We start from the raw sequence: 13,032 nt of genomic DNA, 5'->3' as shown, positions 1-13,032 counted from the left end.
AGAAGCGCATCTTTATGTCAGTGAATGCTAAATAACAAGAAACAATAAATAATACAACAAACAGCAAGCATAAGCAGTGATTTTTCTTCGCGTTATATTTTACAGCCTGTGCCTTTTTGATTGGGGAAAAATGCGATAAACCATGCAATTGTGAAACATTAAACATTATTATTATGATTATAAATAACGGTATACCAATTGTTAGTAAGTGCATGTTTAACTGCTTTCTAAAATTTATATTATAGAGTGCTAGGGAATTAAACTTCTGTATGATATACTGAATATATACTTGTTTTTCGTTCAAGAACGTACAATTAAACATGGGCGTCCGCAGTAATTATCCTAGGGCGGGGGGTGAAGCGAGAGGGGTGTGGTTCGAAGGCTGGGTTACCCCCCCCCCCTTTCCTCCAGAGGCGTAGACAATTACAGAATATTAAGCGCAAAACGAGCAGAATACGAAAGGACGACAGACCGCACATATAGACGACAACTGGAAAATCGACATTAGTATAACGCTCCACATAATGACCAATTACGCAAGCACATCCGGCTGTTCAATTAGACATGATCGGCATAAAAAAAATCGACAATCTGACACCAATGTTTTCCGTTGAAGGAGAAAATGTGTATTCGATTTTCGCGGAGTATATTTTCGGTCCGGCATTAAAAACAGCGGAAGAAAGTTGTGTTTCAATGACGATACAACATCAATGTGGCCGTCAAGTACACCGAGCACATGTTGGTGCAACCAGTGAAGAATACTATTGACGCACAATTTATATTCCGTACATGGACTCACTAATCCAGTCTCTATAAAGCCGATTTTCAGAATCCTATATGACTGACTTCATGTTATATCAACTCCATCTGAACCACCTAAAATGTTTCGACCGATCAGTCTATAAAGATACAGTCCGAACCATCAACGGATTATATCGATTCGCTTTTTTCAAACAAGACGCAATTTTATGGATGGCGATGGGCAAGAACGAATCCATCAAACACAATTAGTCAGATTTTGTTGACTTGGTGAAAAAACAACGGATTTGTTTTATGGCGTGCGTTAGGCGATGATCATATTACTAATTTAGCCCGCCACCATTGGACAGTGACACGATAATAAGGCACGCTAAAACGAGTCAAGACATGGTTAAAATCTACCATATCCGACGACAGGCTCTCGGGATTATTCATGATGGGTGTTCGCAGGGAACGGATCAACACCGACAAGAATCATCATCATCATCATCATCATCATCATCATCATCATCATCATCATCATCATCATCATCATCATCATCATCATCATCATCATCATAATCATCATCATAATCATCATCATCTTCTTCATCTTCTTCATCATCATCATCATCATCATCATCATCATCATCATCATCATCATCATCATCATCATCATCATCATCATCATCATCATTATCAACACCATCATCATCATCATAAGAACCACCGCGCTAAAGTGAAGAGGATGCGTGTCGGTGGGATGGGAGATCATATGTTTGTTTGAGATTAGGCATCATTTTCTCGTTACATGATTGTTTGGTTGTATTTGATGATTTCATGGGCTTTTTTGTTGTAAAACGCTTGACAATCGTTTATTGTTGTTAAAATTGTTGTATTGATGAGTTTGTTTATTTTTTTTATTTTTTGTTCTGGTTTTTACACACGAAGGATTTTGTCTTGTTAACATCAATTTGGTTAATTATTCAAAGTAAATTTAAAGTGATTTTTTAACAAATCAGTTGCAAACAATGTCTATCTATGCTTTTAACATTTATGATTGTCATCATTTTACTGAAAAGAGGTTCCCTCTGTATAACTTTGAGATTTTTTATTTTTAACTGTGCTGTTTCATTTATTTATCTTCAATTTCAACAGTTGCTGTGCACATGTTAATTATATTATTATATTTATGGCATTTTGTTCATACCTATTTATGCATCATTTTCATATTTAATTTTTGATAGTGGTTTGCAGTATAAATTGCTGGAAGTTTTTCAATTTTATCTACGCAATCAGCTAAACGTGTATGTTTGCGAAGAGATTTTGTTTGTACATGTGTAATTTGTCAGCATGATTATTTAGATTGTATATTTATTGCCTTTTAAAATGTTCATCAGAAGATACAATATTGATGTACTTTTTTGATTTTAGTAAAATAAAATAAATAATGTGTTTCACTTATTTGTTAGCCTTGAGCTAAATGTTTCCTAATTTTTAAACGCATGAGTTAATGATGGGCGCATGAAATTCTGATTGAATTATATATATACAATTAAGAAATTATTTATTATTAATTGTTCGTTATTAAGCAAAAAACAACAATTTGGAGTTCTGACACCTAGAGCTTAAACCAATGTGACAATTTTTCCCCTAGTTATGAAATAGACACATTCAATATGACTGAAGAGTTGTTCATTTACCAATAATTATTGATATTTCCCAAAACCTGTGATTGCAAAATGATTAAACAAGTGGGTTTAAATTATTAAAAGACCTACATTTTGCAATGCTGCGATGACGTCAAGGCCTACCTGTTGGGTGTAAAATGTGTAGATAAAAAGTATACCATTATTCTTGGCAAACAGAGAATTTTTGGCATTTATTATTATGTTAGAGTACATAAATATGAAATAGGACTTTTAATAACTCAATCAGTTTGGTCGATTTGCTAATTTATACAAAATTTATGAACACTGTTTAATGTCTCTTACCTGGTATATACCATTGTATTCTAGACAATCATTTATGTTATAGGTTTTCTTTTGTAATTGTGTAATTGTTTTCTGAAGTAATTTAATCATTTTCCTTTGTGTTCTCCAAACAAATAAATGCACAGGTTTTGGTTTGATTTGACATTAATTAATATTTGACCTCTGATGAACTGTACTGTATTGCAGTTATTTGCTTTACTTGAAGTTGTTGATGCCTATTACTTATATTTAGTATGTTAATCAAACACTTTGTACAACTTCAATGAACTTTCATATAAATATGGTAGGATGTAAAGGCTTTAACTATAACAAGGTTATTTATTGTCTTAATATTGATTGATTGAATCAAACGGCGATTTAATTTTTGCTGAAGCCTTTCAGCTCTGAACTGATATTTTCTTTATATGAAATTTTTATTCAGTTCCATTAATTAAATTGATGTACATTGTGGTCTAATATTAGTATATATTGTCTCTTACGAAGAAAAATATATGTCTCAGACGATTTTGTGTCCGTTTGCATCAAATTTTGTGATTGTCATTAATTATATGTTTATACAGATCCTTTAATATATAGTAGACAAAACATTGTGTATGCAACATATCATAAAAGGCATGTTTTCTAGATACTCATGCTTGGCTGTGAGAAAGGGTGTTTATTGATACTGTTTATGAATGTTACATTGAAAAAGTACATCCCAGTTATGCTGCAATGTTTTTAATGAAATTTAACTTCACAATTTGTATTCCGTAATATAACTATGTTAATTAAGAATACTTACAAATAAGCCCTTGAAGAACTTCTTTTGTTTCAACTGAGCCTTTTAAGAAAAAAATTGTCAATTTCTGAAAATTAAGTGTTTCAGTGTTTCGAAAGATTTGCTATACCATATAACTGTGTTGATATTCAGTGTTCAAGTGTTAACATTTCAATTGATATGCGACAATTTTAATGTTGGTTAATGTCTTTGCAACAATTTACACAATACAAGTGTTTACATGTCAATTGATATGCGACAATTTTTAATGTAAGTCAATGTCTTTGCAACAAGATACAAAATGCTGATGTTTGTGTTAGAAAATAATTTGTGTTTGACGACAACTATTATTGGTTGATTAAGGATAAATTCTATTGCTTTATTTTATTTCAACATTCCGAAAATAATGAAAAATCTTAGATTTTTCAGTTATCATGTTTTGAGTTTTGCTATTATTGTTTTTATTTGGTGTAACAGATACTGATTCCCTAGGTCATTACCAGAGACTCTTAAGGAATTTAACTTTCTTCCATTGCCTAGAACGTTTATTGCAAACTTGGTTTCATTTTAAAGATTTTTTCAGAAAAAAATCTTTCTAAATAAAGTAGGGAAAAAGTATTTTTTAGTGGTAAATTTTTCAATATAAATCATTATAGGGGTATTTTCCATATTGTTAATAAAAAAAAATCATTTTAATTTATTTACGATAAAAAAAGACATCTTGTTAAAGTGAATAACTTAACATGAGAACGTTTGGTTAAACAAAATTTAGGTACCATTGTGCTTGAAAAAAGGTAAAATCATTTTAGCTCACCTGAGCACAACGTGCTCATGGTGAGCTTTTGTGATCGCTTTTTGTTCGTTGTCCGTTGTGCGTTGTGCAGTGTCAACATTTGCCTTGTTAAATCGCTAGAGGCCACATTTATTGCCCAATCTTCATGAAATTGGGTCAGAAGATTGCTTTCAATGATATCTCGGAGGAGTTCGAAAATGGTTACCTTTGCTTGAAAAACATGGCTGTCAAGGGGTGGGGCATTTTTCCTTAAATGGCTTTATATGGCTATAGTTAAATCTTGTTAACACTCTAGAGGCCACATTTATTGTCTGATCTTCATAAAACTTGGTCAGAAGATTCATCCCAATAATATCTTGGATGAGTTCGAAAATGATGCCGGTTGGTTGAAAAACATGGCCGCCAGGGGGCGGGGCATTTTTCCTTATATGGCGATAGTAACACCTTGTTAACACTCTAGAGGCCACATCTATTTTCCAATCTTCATGTTACTTGCTCAGAAGATTTTTCCCACTGATATCTTGGATGAGTTCAAAAATGGTAACCTTTGCTTGAAAAACATGGCTGCCAAGGGGCGGGGCATTTTTCCTTATATGGCTATATATGGCTATAGTAAAATCTTGTTAACACTCTAGAGGCCATATTTATTGTCTAATCTCCATGAAACTTGGTCAGAAGATTCATCCCAATAATATCTTGGACGAGTTCGAAAATGATGCCGGTTGGTTGAAAAACATGGCCGCCAGGGGCGGGGCACTTTTCCTTATATGGTTATATATAGTAAAACCTTGTTAACACTCTAGATGCCACATTTATTGTCCAATCTTGATGAAATATGGTCAGAAGATTTGTCTTAACGATATCTTGAATGAGTTCGAAAATGGTTAGGTTTGCCTGAAAAACATGGCCGCAAAGGGGTGTGGCATTTTTCCTTACATGGCTATATAAGGCTTCAGTAAAATCTTGTTAACACTATAGAGGCCACCTTTATAGTCCGATCTTCATGAAACTTGGTCAGAAGATTCAGCCCAATAATATCTTGAACGAGTTCAAAACTGATGCCTGTTGGTTGAAAAACATGACCAACACAGGGACGGGGCTATTTTCCTTATATGACGATATTAAAACCTTGTTAACACTCTAGAGGTCACATTTATTTTCCGATCATCATGAAACTTGGTCAGAAGATTTGCCCCAATGATATCTTAGATGAGTTCAAAAATAAATTGTTTTGGTTGCTTTAAAAACATGGCCACCAGGGGCGGGGCATTTTTCCTTATATGGCTATATATGGCTATAGTAAAACATTGTTAACACTCTAGAGGCCACATTTATTGTCCAATCTTCATGAAATTTATTCAGAAGATTGGTCTCAATGATATCTTGGATGAGTTCGAAAATAATTATGTTTGCTTGGAAAACATGGCTTCCAAGGGGCGGGGCATTTTTCCGTATATGGCTATAGTAAAATCTTGTTAACACTCTAGAGGCCACATTTACTGTCTGATCTTCATGAAACTTGGTCAGAAAATTCATCCTGATAATATCTTGGACGAGTTAAAAAATGATGCCGGTTGGTTGAAAAACATGGCTGCCAGGGGGCGGGGCACTTTTCCTTATATGGTTATATATAGTAAAACCTTGTTAACACTCTAGATGCCACATTTATTGTCCAATCTTGATGAAATGTGGTCAGAAGATTTGTCTTAACGATATCTTGAATGAGTTCGAAAATGGTTAGGTTTGCCTGAAAAACATGGCCGCAAAGGGGTGTGGCATTTTTCCTTACATGGCTATATAAGGCTTCAGTAAAATCTTGTTAACACTATAGAGGCCATCTTTATAGTCCGATCTTCATGAAACTTGGTCAGAAGATTCAGCCCAATAATATCTTGAACGAGTTCAAAACTGATGCCTGTTGGTTGAAAAACATGACCAACACAGGGACGGGGCTATTTTCCTTATATGGCGATATTAAAACCTTGTTAACACTCTAGAGGTCACATTTATTTTCCGATCATCATGAAACTTGGTCAGAAGATTTTCCCCAATGATATCTTAGATGAGTTCAAAAATTGTTTTGGTTGCTTTAAAAACATGGCCACCAGGGGCGGGGCATTTTTCCTTATATGGCTATATATGGCTATAGTAAAACATTGTTAACACTCTAGAGGCCACATTTATTGTCCAATCTTCATGAAATTTATTCAGAAGATTGGTCTCAATGATATCTTGGATGAGTTCGAAAATAATTATGTTTGCTTGAAAAACATGGCTTCCAAGGGGCGGGGCATTTTTCCGTATATGGCTATAGTAAAATCTTGTTAACACTCTAGAGGCCACATTTACTGTCTGATCTTCATGAAACTTGGTCAGAAAATTCATCCTGATAATATCTTGGACGAGTTCAAAAATGATGCCGGTTGGTTGAAAAACATGGCTGCCAGGGGGCGGGGCATTTTTCCTTATATGGCTATGGTAAAAACCTTGTTAACACTCTAGAGGCCACATTTATTTTCCGATCTTCGTGAAACTTGGTCAGAAGATTTGTCCCAATAATATGTTGTTATCTCAGGTGAACAACTTTGGGCCTTTCAGGCCCTCTTGATTCAATTTCATAGTTTTTTACCATGGTATTGTATGTAAGGCCTTGTGACGCGAAACATTTAAGTAACAGACTTCTATTGTTTTATATAGCAATGGTAAGCAAATATTTTTCTCTCTAAACTGCCGATATTTCATGCATTTGTTGGCAAAACTTTTTATTTTAGTTCCTGTTGTTTCTGTTATGGTTTTATTTGACAACTCTACCACTTCTTGGTACAGTTATGTGATTGTTATAGTTTTTGTTTCCATTTTTTCTTACTTCTGTTTTTGTTGAAGATAGCTGTTTAAGAAGTAACTGGTCTTGTCTAAATCTGTCGAACCAACTCTTATCAATTTATACAATTATTTTGTTGTGAAAGAGATTAAATCTAGGTGCTACTTACAGGTAACAACCAATAAGATATTTGGAAATATTCAGAAAATGCTAGTTATAAGTTTTTATTGTATGTGTGGGAACGTTATATGTTGGTATTAAATTTTATAATCTTAAAAATAAAAACAAAACAACATTGCATGCCTATTTTGTATTTTGCTTAATGAGGCATTATTATTTATTGTATGTTTTAATTTGATTAAAAGCAAAATGTAATGAAAATCATAATTATGATTTTAAAGTAAAATGCAACATTTTCAATCAAACAAAATAATTTTGGTTGATTTTGTTTTCAGCCATTGACACACAATTCGTGCATCATTTTTTGTGATATTTTATTTAAGAAATTTGTATGTGATTTATATTTCTTACATTTAAAACATGGAAACGCAATTTCAGGCAGTGTGTCAATGTGCAGGATCTACGCATGTGTTTTAAAGGGGACATTTGCAATAACTTCTACTATGTCCTGTCGTTCATTTTGTGTTTTTTTTTTGGTTTTATTTCTATTGTTCTCTAGAGTAACTGACGGGAATCTGTCGCAAAAATACTTAGTGACAAATACATGTTATCTACACATATGGCTAAATTGTTTATGGCAATATGCCATATTAATCTATTTTTGGCTTTTGTTTCTTGCCATGTCATGAAACCATGCATTATAAAATCCTAAAGTGGCACTTGTGTTAACTTCAAAAGTATTGTTTTCAAATGTCTTCTTTTGTGAAGGAAAGGGGAGAAAAAGTTCTGTGTTCATATATTACATATTTTTTCTTTGGTTCAATACAAGATTATATGGCATGCATGGAGAAGAATAAAATCACTTTGCAAATACAGCCGTTGTTTAGTTTAAATCTTCCCATATAGCTCAGTGAAATTGGAAGCCCTGTGGGTATTGGGACACCCCCTTGTCCATTTGTTAGGCATAACCAGTATTTCGTGTTATGAGAATACCTCAACTTTCAGAACTAACTTGAGTGCCTCCCTGTTCTAAGTCGCACACCATTTCCATGACACCACTGAGACTCAAGTTGTTAGAACACTTCAAAGTGCGGAAAGGGTGCATCCCTGTCCCAAGGAGGACACCATTTCCATTACACCACTGAGACTCCAGTTGTTAGAACACTTCAAAGTGCGGAAAGGGCGCATCTCTGTCCCAAGGAGGACACCATTTCCAATACACCACTGAGACTTCAGTTGTTAAAACAGTTCAAAGTGCAGAAAAGGCGCATCTTTGTCCCAAGGCGGACACTATTTCCACTACACCACTAAGACTCTAGTTGTTAGAACTCTTCAAAAAGCGTACACAGTGTGACCCATGTTACTGTTTGACTGGATTTCAACTGAAGAGCAAGCTTAAACTGAAATTATTCAGTTAAGACTCGATTCAATTTGATTGAAAAATCGCTGAGTTTTCTGTCTTGACTTGATTTTGTGACTCAACTAGGCACATATTTCAACAGAAAGTAGTCCTTGTTCACTTGCCGTCTCCTTTAAACCACAACAAGCATCAGTTCACGTCTTGATTAATCCTTCCAGACAACTGAGGCATACAAATGATGAAACTGCTTTAAAAGCAGTGTTTATTTGCATCTGATTTAGCATGTATATGCTTATTTATCTACAAGCATTAATGAATGAATTTGATTAAGATCGTTTGTTTCAGACGGAGGTTTGGTTTGTGATTATGTCTGGGGTTTAGCTAGCCCTTAATCTGGCTTAAACCACCAAGTCTTTGAATTGACTGTTTGAAGGCGGTGATCTCAGTTTTCAGCTCACCTGATCAAGAAGTAAATATGGTGAGCTATTGTGATCACCTTATGTCCGGCGTCATGCGGTGTGAGTCGTGCCTTATGCGTTCCTTATGCATCTTCAACTTTTATCCTGTTACCACTTTACCTTTTAACAATCAGAAATATAATAATGTAAACAAACTGTTATTGTTTTATGTACTATTCACTAAAACATCACACTCTCCTATTCACAAGATAATGGTTGTAGTGTTTTACTGTTGTATGAACCGATAATTATCATTTAAATATATTTTGTCTTATAATAATAAAAAAGCTTGAATTCTAAAACTTACTTTCAATGTCCATCTGCAAGGATGCAAGTCCAACCGTAATCTTGTAATTATTATATCGGTAATATTCATACGTAAGAATTTTAATTTTAAAATTGTATAATTATACTAAAACGATTACACGTTACTTAAAGACACTAATCAAAATCGTATAATGTTCATATGTGTTGTAGTTTGCATAAACTTCACCATTCATATACGAACTTTTAGCCGTGACATCATTTTGATTTTTTTTGTTCCCGAAATAATTCTTCTCTGTCAAAACTGCAGATTTGTTTAGAAAAGAGAGAAGTATATTTGTGTTTTGTTAGGTTCGGAATCTTTTGTTTATCTATATATACTTCTAAATTGTTATTGTAAGTTACAATATAAGGTTATTGTTGAATATTTGCAACGCAATTGATTGGATGTTGTTATTCTAAGTCATTATGGATGACTTAACCATGTTTACAAATATAAACAATCGGTGGGAGGGGGGTCGGGGGGGGGTGGGGTCCGGGGAGGGGGGTCCGGGGGACGGGGTCCTGGGAGGGGGGTTGTCCGGGGGTCCGGGGAGGGGGTTGAGAGAGAGATATAATAGCCTCATTCTTAAATCATTTTCATTGGTTGATAATTAAGCAGGATCTTAAATACTAAGTGCTTCGCGACGGGTATAAATAGCTCTGATAAACAACATTTAGCTCAAAATTATCCTCCCCCTGAAAGGTTAAATGGGCAGGTCCACTCATATACATGTAATCGTAAAGAGGCCGATGGACCGGTACATAAACTTTGAAATAATTTGGTATCTGGAAGTCCGGCTGGCGCAGTTGTTGGTATACTCGTTTCTCACCTAAGCAACAAGGTTCAATTTACGTTCGCATCAGCATGTGAGTTTGGTTTGTGGTCGCCACCGGATATTAAGGTTGTTCTCCGGGTACCTCGGCTTCCCACACCAACGCAAGACCTCACCAAAATTGAAAAACTTTCAGAAGCAACGGAATAGCTGGAAATTGCAGCTTTAATCAAAAATTTCGTACGTGAGTCTATTAACCCATTAATGCCTCGTGGACTCTCCCATCCTCTAAATTGGATCAATTTATTTCCAAAATAAGGGATGTCTAGTATATTTATTTCTTTATTTAGAATATTTCCTACATAAATCCCTTCAAGCAAACAGCGCAGACCCTAATGAGACGCCGCATGATGCGGCGTCTCATTTGTGTCTCCGCTGTTTGCCAAGGCCTTTTTTTCTAGACGCTAGGCATAAATGGGTTAAGTTAATTAGGTAGGAGTGCTGGGACACATTCAGGGTTCAGGCCTAGTGTTGCCTCTGGCTCGGAAAGGACCCCATAAACTTACAGCATATGCATGGTATCTGTTTGGATCTTTCATGTCGCTTATGGTCACGTTTGTCAGCTCTCGAACGATCTCTGAATTTAGACTAGCAAATCTATTATTTCGTATTTATCTACGAATTATGGCATCATTCACCATTCCTAAGATACAGTAGTTTTAAAGTGAACAAGGAAGAAGATCTTACCTGTAGTTATTTAGTCTGACAAAGTAGTAGATCTACTCCAGATAGCTTTATCAGCGTTATTGAAAGTTTAACACTGCGAACGATGCTTTATTGGTTTATACGAGAACTGAAGATGCCGAATAAGCATAAGATTTACCGTAGCCTAGTTCTGGCTACCATAAATTTTAATGTCGCTTTTTAAGATTTTTGGCTGGCGCGACTTTATAGGTCTGTCAATACTTATAAACTGTGCGCTGAAGTTTCTTTAGCTAACCGTAGCCTACCTTAGTGAGAGTTATATTGAAATATTAAATGCCGATCAACAGAAATATTTATATTTAAAGGGAGGTAATTTTGACTTGACTTAAAAATGATCGAAAATATGTTTTGTAATTATTTCAAGTAAAATTTGTTTTAAAAATTTAGTAAAAAGATTTTATACGATGAATGAAATACATCAAATAAAAAGTATTGTAGACTCAGATGGTTTCTGTTCTGCCATATCATGGAGACGAGAAGCCAGAAATCACAGCTTATTCAATACGACGGTTACATAGAGATTTGGAACATTATTTTATGTAATCTTGCATTGCATTTGCTTATTAAAGCGAGGATCGCAAAAACGTTAACAAAGCAGTGACTAACTTGATGGCGATGTTTGTGAGGAAATAAAATTGCATATTTTTGCCGGCATGTTTATTAAAGGGCGGTAATTCATATTTGAATAAAAGCGATTTTTCAAATACTTTAAATAAAAAGACAAACAATTTGGGAGAGTATTATAATAATGTTTTGGTTAAGTGAAAACTAAATTGTTAATGTTAATATAAAGAATATAATAATAATTAATATATAAATTAAATTCGCATTATTAATTAGACCTTCTAAGGTCATCACGTGATTACGCAAATTTTCGGCTCGTCAAGATGACGATAAATGACCATACACAAAACTTTATCTGTACAAGTACTCACAATCCAATATCAAACGCACATCTTGATAATTCTTATCTACATTTTTGTAAATATAAACGGATTTTATTTTTTTTAAAGTGTTAACATTTCCTGAAAATTTCATTTGATATGATCCACATCAGTTCAATTATGAATCTGAGTAGGTCTGTCAATTGAGATAAAAATTAGGCCAAATCAATATAGATTTACAACTGAAACGAAATAGCCTATACTATATGAAATAAGATGAACGTTTCCTTGGACCACTGATATAACAAAGTAGAACAGAACACGAGTGTGCCCTGAGCAGATAAATTAATAGCGCATTGGTAAATTGTTGCAAGATACATTTATTTGTATTTATTTCGATTTCATGCTTACTTTCATAATTAAATTTGGTTATCACAAGAATGCTGATAAACATTTTAAAGATAAATACTATATATTAAAGATAAAAACGAGAGTCTTTCAAAATTAACAAAAGGAATCCGAGTTTTTTTTTCAAGTACATGCACGATTTTCTCTAACCATTGTTGTTTAGCAGTTGTATAATATACATTCTTCAATGTACATGCAATTTGTCAATGATAATCAACATGCCTCAGAGGCAACTTAATGAATAAAACTGTTCAGGGCACGGTTTTAGGCCTTTTGAGATGCAAATGTAGTTACACAAGTATTCAAAATGAACTGAAAATGATGGATCATTCTGTTTCTTTGGGAAGTGTACGGAATATTTGACATGACGCTACTTAACAGCGCAGTACAACGCCTGGTGGGGCTACAAATTCAACTTCAAGCAGACGTCCAAATAAGGTCACACCTGACGTCGTCTGCAAAATTCGTCACTGGATCTCTAAAACCAATCCGCCGACCCATATTTCATTCATGTATCATGTCTGATCGATGTTAAGTAGGTCACGCGAGTTGTGTATCGTGTTATTTCTTAAAAGCTGACCCAGCATTTGTAAAACTATTGCAAGACATGTACATTTCCAGAAAGGAAATTCATTTCTGCGTTGAATAAGACCGAGATCTTGAACATCCCTGCATAATTGACGAAGTTATGGCTGTTCAAATCGATACACCCCGTTTTCGGGTGATTTTGAGTTGGATACCTTGTTATATAGATCTATATATTTGAAAGTGAAATTTGTTTTCAGAAAAGATGATTTTTCGTTTTAATATGATTATTTATCATTCAAAATGATAATTTCACTAATGAATATCATA

The sequence above is a fragment of the Dreissena polymorpha genome, chromosome 10, assembly GCF_020536995.1.
Source record: "Dreissena polymorpha isolate Duluth1 chromosome 10, UMN_Dpol_1.0, whole genome shotgun sequence".
NCBI lineage: Eukaryota > Metazoa > Mollusca > Bivalvia > Myida > Dreissenidae > Dreissena > Dreissena polymorpha.
Note: the sequence above shows the minus strand (reverse complement) of the source record.